The sequence below is a fragment of the Gopherus flavomarginatus genome, chromosome 1, assembly GCF_025201925.1.
Source record: "Gopherus flavomarginatus isolate rGopFla2 chromosome 1, rGopFla2.mat.asm, whole genome shotgun sequence".
Taxonomy (NCBI): domain Eukaryota; kingdom Metazoa; phylum Chordata; order Testudines; family Testudinidae; genus Gopherus; species Gopherus flavomarginatus.
The window spans coordinates 367,280,646-367,293,055 of NC_066617.1; the positions used below are offsets into that span (position 1 = coordinate 367,280,646).

At 47.2% G+C, this 12,410-nt stretch overlaps 2 pseudogenes; one reads left to right on the forward strand and one right to left on the reverse strand.

The window, feature by feature from the left end:
• Nucleotides 1–7,301: 7,301 nt before the first annotated feature.
• LOC127054134 (olfactory receptor 52K1-like) lies at nucleotides 7,302–8,243 on the forward strand (annotated as a pseudogene).
• A 1,491-nt stretch (nucleotides 8,244–9,734) lies between these two features.
• LOC127033374 (olfactory receptor 52K1-like) lies at nucleotides 9,735–10,601 on the reverse strand (annotated as a pseudogene).
• Between the last annotated feature and the right edge of the window lie 1,809 nt (nucleotides 10,602–12,410).

Sequence of the window (12,410 nt, forward strand, 5' to 3'; positions counted from 1 at the left end):
ATCAAAGCCATATATTTTGGCTGGTGTTGGGTAAAAATCACTTTAGTATTGAAATGCTGTTACCAAAATGTTGTAGTTATTATAGGAATACATGGAAGCAGGACTGTGCTTAACCTGTCCCAAAGGAGTGGGAGGGTCACCTTCAGCTGAAAGAACCTCATTAAGCCAGGACCTCAACTGCCAGAGCCCTGTGACAGTAAGGGTGTGTGGAGGAGAGATACCCCAGCCAGGAGGTGTGTGGACTCTCCCTAGAAGTCCTGAGAGAGGTTTGACATGTTCCTTCTCCACTGTTCAAAGGAAGAGCTAAATAGGTTTCATTAGGAGCCTCTTTTGTTATTTTAAATGCTCTATCACTGACAGCTGAAATCACTTGAGATGAGGCAGTGTCTCTGCCCAGCCTGCAAAGAGCTGAAAATCAGTAAGAGACTGATGTGCAGGAATCAAGGCAGGGGGCAGCAGATGATGACTGACAGTCAGTGGGTGAATGAGTGGTTGGTGAGCAGCCAGCAGGGTGGCTAGTGGAGAGGTGCAGTGACTGGACAGTGGTTCAGCTGGTGGAGAGGGGTGGTGAATGAGTGTCCGAGCAGTGGAGCGAGTAAGGTGCCTCCTTACCTCCACCCAGGGTGGCAGGTGAACTCTGCAAATGCACCGTTGAACTCTGGGTCTGCACTGACCAAGGACAGCAACTGTGAGTGAGGTGCACAGAAGGGATGGGCATGCTAAAGGGACTTTTGGGCTGCTGGACTTAAGAACCTGAGGGGAAAAGGACACTTCCCAACTTACTAGGGGATGGGTTTATGTTTATGAATCCTGTTTATGGTGTTTTCCCGAATTAGTACCCAGTTACCACCCTCCTTCTGTTAAAAGTTTCTTTTCTACACTCAGACTCTGTGCTTGCGAGAGGGGAAGTTTTGAGACTCAGAGGCACCCAGGGGTAGTGTGTAATTTTCCTAGGTTACTGAGTGGGGTCTTGAGCTGGTTCTCTGTTGTACTGATGGAAAGGAACCCCTAGATACTGAACCTGGCCCTGGTTGCTGTTGGCTTCGCCTGGCAGAAGGGTCACAGCTGCAGGGAGCGGGAAGAGCAGCACCTGCTGCTGCTGGAACCTGGAGAACGGCATTGGTTACAAGGTGCTGCTCTTCCCGCCCCCCAGCCTGATGGAGAGAATTGGCTGCTCCTGGACCAGGCTCCAAAGAAGGTACCAGCCCCCATTGTGCCCCAATTTCCCCACCCTGCCCCTCGGTCTGGGGACTGACCCCGTCATGTCTCGCTGTGCCCCGATTGGACAGGCTCCACGTCAGCTCCTCCCAGCCTGGCTCTGCAGGCAGCAGGTGAGTCCAAGGGGATGGAGACTGAGTGACGGGGAGGGTACAGGTGGAGCAGGGGGCGGGGCCTCAGAAGAAGAGGTGGGGAGGGGGTGGGACCTCTGGGGAAGGGATGGAGTAGAGGCGGGGCCTCAGAGGAAGAGGTGGGGCAGGGGTGGGGCCTCAAGGGCAGAGGTGTGGCAGAGATGTTTGGGTCTCAGGGATTAGAAAGTTGCCAACCCCTGGTGATGAGCTCCAGGCACACAGCAGGCTGCTGAGGTGCAGCGTGTTGGGCGGGTCTGGCTGTGACATCTGTCTGGTCCTGTCGCCCTCTGGCTGGCCCTGGTCCCAGCTGAGGCGAGGGGCCGCGCACCCCCTGCGGTGCCCCTCTCCTGGCAGATGCGAGGCAGCCCAGGAGGCCTGGCTGGTGCTCACAGCCCCTGGCCTGATTTCCCGTTTGATCAATCTGAGGGGATGACGGGCTGCTGGCCTGGTGGGCGAGGCAGGAGGGGGCACTATCAATCTGCATCCACTGATAGTGGGGGGCACATTTTAAAGGTTCAACCACCCCCAAACAACTCGAGTCACCCCTCCCTGGGCAGGCCCCATCCTTACCCTCCCTCTCCCCTCCCGGAAAGAAGTCGCCCTCGCCCTGCCATGCCCAGCTGTAGCTCCTGCCTCTCCCCCTGGGGTGCAGCTTGCAATTCACCTGGCCTCCGAGCTCGCTTGACTGGCTCGGCTCCGGCTAGCTGCCACACAGGGAAGGGGCCCGGCGGCATCATGTGACCGAGCAAGGGCTGGCTCTGAGTCAGCAGGAGTGCCCCCACCCCATGCAAGACCTGACCAAACACCAGGGCAGGGCAGTGACCCCACAGTGGGCCCAGCACTGCAAGCCTGGGTTAGGAGCGGAATTTGTCCCCCAAACGTGGCCTCATTGTCCTTGCTGGAGCTGCCCCTCAAATATTGAAGTCAAACTATGCCTGTGCAGGGAGGCCCTTCTTTCAACCCAAAGAGGAAGTGGTAGCAGCTGCAATTGTGTAGTGTTGCTGCTTATGTTCCACCCCAGACTTGGCTGCATGTCTGCAATAGGTTAGTGAGTCTGTCCAGAATGAGGTTTGGGGGTGTTGTTCTGGATAAAAGAGGCCGTGTACATGTAAGATGTCATTATCCATTCCTTTCCCAAACCAGTGTTCAGTTGTCTTCATATTCAAGTCCAAACAGAGCCCTAAAACACAGGGTGAAGTCCTGCACACTATGTGCGCAATTTTGTACCTGCCCAGTTTAGGTATGTAAATCCCTTGGTGCATATGTCAGTTGAGGGGATTTGCATACTTGTTGTGGATGAGTACAATATGGCCTCACCTGCATGCACTCTGCTGAGGGTTTGGCCCACATCTTTTCATGTAGCTGTCGATATGAACAGCCACCCAGGAGGAAAGAGCTGGGTTAATCTACATTCACCACTTGCTGTGACTCCCTAGGCTCCAAAACAAATGAGCTGCGTGGGGAGTAAAGTCAGCAGGGTGTCATTAGGAGGTATAAATACTCTCACCTAGTTGATCTCAGTCGAATGCAGCGTCCTGCAGTTTGTGTGTGACTTCAGCATGTGCTGAGAGTGAAGAAGACGCAGCCAGAGTTCAGGCGAGCTGGGGTAGTTTATATTAAAGCTAATCAAGGATCTTTCTAAATATTGGATTTTTAAAGCAAATGGAAAGCTTTGGGCCAAATCTGCTATCAGTCACGCTGGTGTAAATCTGTAATTATTCTGGATTTACTCCAGTATCAGTGAGAGCAGAGTGAGGTTGGTCATTTAGAAAGGGACTATTTAATTCCATCAAAAACAAACAAACAAAAAAACAATGTGAAGAAACCACTGAGTATTCAAAAAATCAGAGATGTTTGGGTTACACACACAGAGCCATAGTTCTCTCCCCTTGTACAATTGCCTTGTGAGAGACTCTTTATTGTGAGTCTGTGTTATCATGGGCGATGATTTCAGTCTGGGGGACATATGTTTTGGCAGAGAGACAAGTAATAATTAGGACAGGGCAGTCCTATAAAACGATCTCAGTCGCTTGCTAACCTGGGCTCACTTGAGCAACGTGCAGTTGATTACAACTAAATGCAAGGTCCCATATCAAGGAACCAGGACCGGAGATCACACTTACAGGATGGGGGGTGGGGAGGGGATGTTTTAGAAAGCACTGACTCAAAAAAGAACTCGGAATCATGATGTGTAACGAGATGTACATGAGGTCCCAGTGCAGTGTGGTGATGGAGAGAACAAAAGCTCTCCTTGAAGGTATAAGCAGGGGAGTATGGAGCAGAAATAGAGAGGTGTGAGGCTTAGAGAGACCGTCACTGTACTCTGTTCCTAGGTCCAGTGTCCACACTTCAAAATGGTTGAAAAGGGTTCAGAAAAGAGCAACATGAATGATTTCAGAGCTGGAGAACGTGGCTTATAGCCAGAGACTGAAGAAGCTCAGTGTATTTAGTTTATCCGAGAGAAGGTTAAGAGGTGACTTGATCACAGTTTCCAAGTCCATAGATGGGAAGAGATTTCTGACTGTAGAAGGTTCTTTAATCTAGCAGACAAAGGCAGAATGAGATCCAGTGGCTGGGAACTGAGACTAGACAAATTGAGACTAGAAACAAGGTGCACATTCCTTAGGCAGGGCGAACTAACGTTTGGAACAACTTAGCTAGGGATGTGGTTGGATCACCATCGCCTGAAGTCTTTAAATCAAGACTTGACGCCTTTCTCAGTGATACGCTCTAGCTCCAAGGGATGTTATGGGCTAGATGCAGAACTAACCTGGCGAAATTCTGTGCCCAGTGTTATTCAGGAGGTCAGAGCAGGTGATCAGCATGGTCCCTTCTTGCCTTAAAATCTGCGACTCCATAATTATTTGATCATAATTTTTTCTCAGTTAATGAAATTATTATTATTTTTTTCCACCACCTGAGATAAATACAGGCTGTAGCATCTTGTAATATTTTTTCCCTGTCTCAAAATGATTCTCAACATTCTGTTTGCTTTTTTGACTGCAGCTGCACACTGAGTAAATGTTTTCAGAGAATTATCCACAGTGACTCCAAGATCTCTTTCTTGAGTGGTAACAGCTAATTTAGACCCCATCGTTTTGTATGTGTATTTGGGATGATGTTTTCCAATGTGCATTACTTTGCATTTATCAACGTTGAATTTCATCTGCTCTTTTGTTGCCCAGTCGCCCACTTTTGTGAGATTGCTTTGTAACTCTTCACAGTCTTGTTTGGACATAACTGTCTTGAGTAATTTTGTATAAAAGCTGCAAATGTTGCCACCTCACTGTTTATCTCTTTTTCCAGATCATTTATGACTATGTTGAACAGTCCAGGTCCCAGTACAGACACCTGGGAGACTGTGCTATTTACTTCTCTCCATTCTGAAAACCAACCATTTATTTCTTCCTTTTGTTCCCTGTCTTTTAACCAGTTACAGACCCTGGAGAGGACCTTCCCTCTTATGCCACGGCAACTCACTTTGCTTAAGAACATTTAGTGAGGGACCTCGTCAAAAGCTTTCTGAAAGTCAAAGTACACTATAGCCATTGGATCACCTTTGTCTGCATGGCTGCTGACCTTCTCAAAGAATTCTACTAGACTGGTGAGACATGATTTCCCTTTACAAAAGCCAGGGTTGACTCTTCCCCAACAAATCTTGTTCATCTATGTGTCTGATAATTCTGTTCTTTAATACTGTCTCAACCAATTTGCCTGGTTCTGAAGTTAGGCTCGCTGGGCTGTAATTACCAGGATCACTCCTGGAATCTTCTTTAAAAATTGGCATCACATTAGCTATCCTCAAGTCATCTGGCACAGAGGCTGATTTAAATGATAGGTTACTGCGACATTCTTTATCTCAGGGGAACACCCTGCACCCTCATGTTCATCTTTATAACATGACTGTGTTGTATCCAATGCAAAGTTTGTCATTTTGAGTGTGTTCGGAAGGCTCATGATGCACTGAGCATGGTTGTTATGGTGATGTTATAGGTTGTAATTTCATGTATATAGTTATGAGGCTGAAAATGTGTCCTCATGGCTTAAAAGAAGCCCAGGCAAAACTCTCGAGGAATAGAGGGGCAGTTCACACCTCATCAGGGCATATATGGGACAAACCCAGCCCAGCCTCACAGGAACAAAGGACACTGGCCTAGGCAGCAACAAAAGATCTGTTAAGGTCTTGAGTGAGTCATCCTCTTTTCCTTGGTCAGTCAGGGACTATGATGAGGTAATGCTCACCTGATCCTGAAGGGTGGAGAGGGGCAAAGCCAAGAGGGAAGAAAGAACATGATAAAAGAGCTGCTCTAAATTGTTTAATATGGAGATTGGCTCCACCCTCCCCATCAGAGATGTTTGCCATGCTCTTCCTCTCTCTTCCACCCACATCTAGACATCATCAAGTGACTGAAGTGCTGATCAAAGAGGAGAGCCTGGCTGACGGGCAACCAGCCAGCCTGCAGTGAGAAGCCTCTAAATTTGTAAGGGCACTGAAAGTGTTAAAATCAGCTCAGAATGTGTTTTGTTTTTATTTCATTTGACCAAATCTGACTTTTTGTGCTTTGGGTTATAATCACTAAAATTATATCTTTTGTAGTTAATAAATTTGTTTGTTTGTTCTACCTGAAGCAGTGCATTTGGTTTGAAGCGTGACAGAAATTCCCCTGGGGATAACAAGCCTGGTACATATCAATTTCTTTGTTAAATTAATGAGCTCACATAAGCTTGCAGTGTCCAGCAGGCACAACTGGACACTGCAAGACTGAGGTTCCTAGGGTTGTGTCTGGGAACAGAAATATTGGCTAGTGTCATTCAGTTACACAATCCAAGCAGCTTACATGCTAGAGGCTCTGCATGAACAGTCCAGGAGTGAGGGTTCTCATAGCAGTTCAGGATAAGGCTGGCTCCCAGAGTCAAGGACTGGAGTGACTTAGCAGATCACTGGTCCAGATAACACCAGGGGAACATCACAGTTACATACAACAGTTAATAGTTCTGCAATTTCATATTTGAGTTCCTACAGAGCTCTTGAGTGAATCCCATCTGGTCCTGGTGACTTATTGCTGTTTAATTAATCACTTTGTTCCAAAACCATCTCTATTGACATTTGGGACAGTTCCTCAGATTTGTCACCTAAAAAGAACAGCTCGGTTATCTTGGGGGTCAGTGGGGAGTTCTCCCCATGACTTCTATGGGAGCGGGATCAGACTCATAGGCTCTTTGGGGATGTCTACGCAGCGAGTGGAAGTTAGTCACACAGCTCGGGTCGACAGACACAGGCTTGTGCTTCTCGGGGTACTATGCTAAGAATAGTTGTGCAGATGTTGAGTCTCGGGCTCTGAAGCTGGTGGGCTGAAGCCCCAACTTGAGCTACAGCATCTACACAGCTTGTTTTAGGGAGGTACCCTGAGTCTGTCGATCCGAGCTCTGAGACTTGCTGCCGGGGGCTGACACTTCTCGTGTAGATGTACCCTGGGTCATTGCTGAGATCAAAATAGCCCTACTCATGCATGTTCCATGATGTACTACGTACATCCAGGCTGAATACCCAGAGTGTGCTGCTGAATGTACCTGGTATGTCTTGCTACATGCAGCTTAACATACCAGGTATTTCTAGGCTGAAAGCATATGCCATGCAGCTACTTCATGGCAGAATGCACACTAAACAAAGTGTATCTCCTAGTAGCAACGTACACCAGGTAGGATGCTTGTAACTAAGTGACTCATGACTTGTAATGATATTCTAAAAACTCTAAATGATTTTGCACAGAAAAATATAAGGGTTTGTATGATTAGTGTTATTGCAACATGGTTAATGAACTGAACAAAAGCTCAGGCCGCTTCTTCCGTAGCTGAGACTGGCCCCTAGTGTGTATTTAATTTACAGGGTCTGTTCATTCCGTATGTTTTGTTTTATTGAAAGGAAAGACATTGATGTCAGACTGGCAAAAGATGCCACAACAAGACAACATATCAGCTCCCAATGGCACAGGCTCTGACGGGCATCCCAGGGCTGGAAGATCTGCACCTCTGGATCTCCATCCCCTTCTCCTCAGTGTTCACCGTGACCCCCCTAGGAAACAGCACCCTCTTGTATGTTATCAAGACAGAGCCCTCCCTACGCAAGCCCATGTTCTGTTTCCTCGCCATGCTGGCCGTCATCAACCTTGTTTTATCATCAACCACCATGCCGAAAATACTGAGCGTCTTCTGATTTAATTCCAGGGAGATCAGCTTTAACACCTGCCTGGTGCAGATGTTTTTCATTCACTCATTGTCCATGATGGAGTCTGCTCTGCTACTGGCCATGGCCTTTGATAGGTACGTGGCCATCTGCAACCCCTTGAGGTACACCACCATTCTCAGCATTTCAGTGATAGCAAAGATCGGGCTGGCTGCTTTGACCCGGGCTGTTCTGATAACGGTCCCCCTGCCCTTCGTTCTCAGGAGGCTGCCCTTCTGCCAGTCCCATGTCAACTCCCATTGCTGCTGTAAGCACATGGCCGTGGCGAAGCTGGCCTGTGCTGACACCACGTTCAATTATATCTATGGGATCACCGTAACTCTCATAATTGTTGGGCTGGATCTGATGTTCATTGCTGTATCGTACATCAAGATCCTGAGGACTGTCTTAAGCCTTCGGTCCAAGGAAGAGCAGCTTAAGGCTTTTGGCACTTGTGTTGCTCACCTTTGTGCCATCTTAGTGGTCTACATACCAGGGGTTCTCTCCTCAGTAATTCACAGGTTCGGCCAGCAAGTTGCCCCACATGTACATGTCCTGGTGGGCACTTTCTACCTTTTTTTCCTCCCATGATGAACCCCATCATGTACTGTGTGAAAACCAAACAAATTCGCGAAACAGTTCATCTCCTATTCCAAAGAAAAAGCTTCTAGGCTGCACCTTGTGTGGAGTTTAGTGCTGGGAAGCTCATCAGCAAGTGCCCCACCCCCCTATAGGCACCAGGATCGTTAGTGCTGATGTATCTTTCTGCAGCATCTTGCGTCCTGAACTAATTTAAAGCTCTTCACAAACCATGGAGTGAAAGGCCTGTGCATGCTGGAGTGGGAACACCATCACCCTTGCAGGTGGTGCAGGGGGGAGGGGTAGCTCAGTGGTTTGAGCATTGGCCTGCTAAACCCAGGGTTGTGAGTTCAATCCCCGAGGGGGCCATTTAGGGATTTGGGGATTGGTCCTGCTTTGAGCAGGGGGTTGGACTAGATGATCTCCTGAGGTCCCTTCTAACCCTAATAATCTATGATTCTATACAGTCCTCATGTTCTCCCTGAGCTGTAGTGGTCACCATGGAAGTTACACTTGGCTGTGGTCCTGCCTCATTTGTCCATCACTAGCAAGAGGGCTAGGCCTGCTGACTCCTTGCCTGAAGGGAAGTGAAGTGTCTTACCCAGCAACACCAGTGAAAGCAAGATAAATTACTTACCTGTACAGTGGCCCAGCTCCAGGCCCCTGGATGGGGCAGGGCCTCAGACTGAAAGGGCAGGGCTGGGGTCAGCCTCCCCCAACCAGCCCCTCCATGCAGCCCCACCCTCTGATGGCAATTCAAATGGCCAGGCCCTGGGGCAGTTGCCACTTTTCCCACACCCCCCCATCTGTGGCCCTGGGTGGAAGGAGAAAGGGGCAGCGATGTTTAAGTGCTATCATGCTTTAACGTTGGCTGTGTTTGGGCCAGTATCGGTGGCCACTTCTCACCGGTACATTGTACCGGCCCACTTTCACCTCTGCCCAGCAGCCCAGTGACTGAATTAGGAACTGATCCTAGGTCTCTGGCATCCCAGTCTAGGGCTGTAGCGATTAACCCCTGCTGCCTCCATGACAATGAGATTATTTCAATTTTAATTAGATTATTTCATGGCCTGCAATGCATGTGACATGGCATTTTACTCATAGCTAGTTCCCTACCCTATTATCTTTCAATCTAACTGAAGAATCTTGAACAGAACTTCAATACAATTCAGCACCTCATTTTTGGCTGAAATAAGGCCCAGCCCAATTCTTACAAAATCAGTGACCTAAAGAAGAACTCTGTATAGCTCGAAAACTCATGTCTTTTACCAACAGAAATTGGCCCATTAAAAGATATTACCTCCCACAGCTTGTCTCTCTATGTCAATGGGAGTCCATCTATTCACTTTAATGGGCTCATGTCAGTAATGAGTATGAATTAGGATCACGTTTTAAACCCTTTCACCCAGAAGGATCAAAAAGTTCTGTAAGAACTGTGGGGCTAGTCCTCAGATGCGATGAACTCCCACAATTCTCACTGGCTACAGTGGGAGTTCATTGGTCCCCATCTGTCAGGATCAGACCCCATATTAGTGTAGTCTACCCTAAAATGCCTTTGAAGGTAACTACACCAGCAGAACCTTCTAAAGGATGTAGAAATTGGCCAGGAGGATGTGTACGTGCGGGACGACTTGCTGGCTGAACCTATAAATTGTTGAGGAGAGAACCCCTGGTGTGTAGACCACTAAGATGGCAAAAAGGTGGGCAACACAGGTGCTGAAAGCCTTGAGCTGCTCTCCTTGGACGCCAGGCTTAAGACAGTCCTCAAGATCTTGAAATATGATAGAGTGATGAACATCAGATCCAGCCCCACGATGAAGAGAGCTACGATGATCCCATAGATATTATTGAACCTGGTTTTGGAACAAGCCAGCTCCAACAAGGCCATATGCTCACAGCAGCTATGGGAGATGACATGGGACTGGCAGTAGGGCAGTCTTCTGAGGAGGAAGGGCTGAGGGAGTATTAGCATAACAACCCGGACCAAAGCCGCCAGCCTGATCTTTGCTATCACTGAATTGGTCAGGATGGTGGCATATCTAGTTGCAGATGGCCACGTACCTGTCAAAGGCCATGGCCAGCAGCACAGCAGATTCCAGGACGGACATTGAGTGAATGAAAAACATCTGCACCAGACAGCCGTTAAAGCTGATCTCCCTGGAATTAAGCTAGAAGATGCTCAGTATTTTCGGCATGGTGGTTGCTGATAAAACAAAGTTGATGATGGCCAGCATGGCGAGGAAATAGAACATGGGCTTGTGTAGGGAGGGCTCTGTCTCGATAACATACAAGAGGGTGCAGTTTCCTAGAAGGGTCACTATGAACACTGAGCAGATGGGGATGGAGATCCAGAGGTGCAGAGTTTCCAGCCATGGGATGCCTGTCTGGACGAACACGGATGGATCAATGCCTGTGCCGTTGGAACCTGACATGTTGTCTTGTTGTGGCATCTTTTTGCAAGTTTCACATTAATGTCTTTCCTTTCAATAAAACATAACACATGGAATGAACAGACCCTGTTAATTAAATACATACTAGGGGCCAGAGTCATCTCTGGAAGAAGTGGATTGACCTCCTGTGGAGTTCATCAGTCATGTTGCAATACCACTAATCATACAAACCCTTATATTTTTCTGTGCAAAATTATTTAGTTTTTAGAATATCATTATGAGTCATGAGTCACTTGGGTACAAGTATTCCACCTGGTGTACCTTGCTACTAGGAGATGCACATTGTTTAGTGTACATTCTGCCATGAAGTACCTAGTATATCTGGCCTCACGGCACATACTTTCAGCCTAGAAATACCTGGCATGTTAAGCTGCATGTAGCAAGACGTTCCTGGTACTTTCAGCAGCACATTCTGGATATTCAGCCTGGATGTACGTAGTACATTGCAGAACATGCATGAGTAGTGCTATTTTGATCACAGTGATGACCAAGGGTACATCTACACAGGAGGTGTCAGCCCCCAGCAGCAAGTCTCAGAGCTCGGATCGACAGACTCAGGGTTCCTCGCTAAAATAAGCTGTGTAGATTCTGTAACTTGAGTTGGGGCTCCAACCTACCTGTTTCAGAGCCCGAGCCTCAACATTTACACAGCTATTCTTAGTGCGATACCCCGAGAAGCACGATCCTTCGTCAGGCGTATTGGTTGAAACTATAGTAAAGAACAGAATTATCAGACACATAGATCAACATGATTTGCTGGGGAAGAGTCAGCCTGGCTTTTATAAAGGGAAATCATGTCTCACCGGTCTAGCAGAACTCTTTGAAGAGGTCAACAAACATGTGGAAAAGGGTGATCCAGTGGACATAGTGTATTTCAGTTTTCAGAAAGCCTTTGACAAGGTTCCTCACAAAAGACTCTTAAGAAAAGTAAGCTGTCATGGGATAGGAGGGAAGGTCCTGTGCTAGGTCAATAACTGGTTAAAAGACAAGAAACAAAGGTAGGAATAAATGATCAGTTTCCACAATGGAGAAAGATAAATAGCACTTCTCCCCAGGCATCTGTACTGGTACCAGTGCTGATTAACACATTCATAAACGATCTGGAAAAAGGAGTAAACAGTGAGTTAGGTAGCAACATTAGCAGATGATACAAAATTACTCAAGATAGTTATATCCAAACAAGACTGTGAAGAGTTACAAAGCGATCTCATAAAACTGGGTGACAGGCCAACAAAATAGAAGATGAAATTAAACGTTGATAAATGCAAAGCAATTCACATTGGAAAACATAATCCCAATTATACATAGAAATTAGGTCTAAATTAGATGTTAACGACTCAAGAAAGATCTTGGAGTCATTGTGAATAGTGCTCTAAAAACATCCACTCAATGTACAGCAGCCGTCAAAAAAGCAAACACTCTATATTTGAATTGGAAAAGGCACAGAGAAGGGAAAAATGACCACAGGGGGATAGGATAGAGGTCTACAAAATCATGACTGGTGTGGAGGAAGAGAACAGGGAAGTGTTATTTACTTCTTCACATAATAAAAGAACTAGGGGTCACCCAATGAAATTAATAGGCAGCAGGTTTAAAAAAAACAGGAGGAAGTACTTCTTCACACAACACACAATCAACCTGGGGAACTTGTTGGCAGGGGATGCTGTGAAGGCGAAAAGTCTAACTGGGTTTAAAAAAGAATTAGATCAATTCCTGGAGGATAGGTCCATTGGTGGCTATCAGTCCAGATGGTCAGAGGTGCAACTCCATGACCTGCATGTCCTAAGCCTCTGATTGCCAGAAGCTGGG